The sequence below is a fragment of the Penaeus monodon genome, chromosome 27 (genome assembly GCF_015228065.2).
Source record: "Penaeus monodon isolate SGIC_2016 chromosome 27, NSTDA_Pmon_1, whole genome shotgun sequence".
NCBI classification, from domain to species: domain Eukaryota; kingdom Metazoa; phylum Arthropoda; class Malacostraca; order Decapoda; family Penaeidae; genus Penaeus; species Penaeus monodon.
In genome coordinates this window covers 38,102,497-38,103,677 of record NC_051412.1, presented here as the reverse complement: position 1 = coordinate 38,103,677, position 1,181 = coordinate 38,102,497, and positions in this window count along the sequence as shown.

Here is a 1,181-nt window from a genome sequence, read left to right as displayed (position 1 = left end):
ATCATTCCTTTCCCCCTTTTTCATCTATCTTTCCTCGTCCCCCTATCGTTCCTCTCTCCCCCTACCTCCTTTTATATAACCTACCCTTCCCCCTTACACTTTCCTCTCCCCCGTCTGCCCTTCCCCTTCACCCCTTCCTCCCCACCTTGCCCCCGACCCTCCTTCCCCCTTCCCCTTCCTCACCCCCTGCTTCTTGCCCCTCCCCACCACCATCACCTCCCCTCCCCTGGCACCGAGAGGGAGATCTTTTAAGTTATCGTCTTTCAAATATTTTTTTCATTCTTATTTTTTTCTTCAGTTTTCGACTGGTATATTCTTTGTTTATGCTCCTCACTGCACTTTACGAGTTGCGAGGATGATTTTTTTTTCCCTCCTTGATAAAATTCCTCTGCCAAAGCTTTTATCGTTTTCCGCAGAACACCAACTCCAACCCCCAAGGATTCGAAAGAAGGCCATCGCTTGCTAATTCAAATTGTCGAGACGGGGTTAATGACACCACATCCTTTAACGAAAACTTGCACGATTCCGTCACCCCGAAAATCTCCTCCAGTTTTTTTTCCCCTTAATATCGACGCTTGGACTTCATTCAACATTCAATCTTAAAGCAGCAGCCTAGGACAAAAGATAGAGGATTGTAACGGGCAGAAAGCGGGTAAAAACCGCTAACCTTCGCGGGAACCGTTGGCGGGTGTCGACCAAGTTTGGCTCCTCGCCGAGAATCGCTCGCAACGCTCCCGCCCCCCAACTGTACGTGTGTTTACCCTTACGTCCACTCCCACCTGTTGTCTGCCGTAGAGAGCGTCCGAGCACTCGCCCGCCTCGTGATAGGAGGAGGACTCCACGATGGGAGTTTTAATCCACGAAAACGACTATGGGGACAGGGGAGGTTGGTAGGGATAGGGTTTAAAAAAAGGAGGAGAACAGGAGGAAAACTCGTTTAAAAAAGGAAAAAATTAGGAGGAACGAAACGGAGATTCGAGGCAGAGGGTCGAGACACGGGGACGTTAGTCATCGAGCACGGACCAACACTAGGGACATGCTCGACTGCCTTCGCCGGGTTTGCCTGCCTTCCTCGATGGGTCTTGATTATATCATCACCACATTATAGCTGCACAAAAACTGAAGTGAGGCCCTGGCTGAGTGTGTTTCGTTAATGACACAGCCGTATGCTGGCAAGGCTG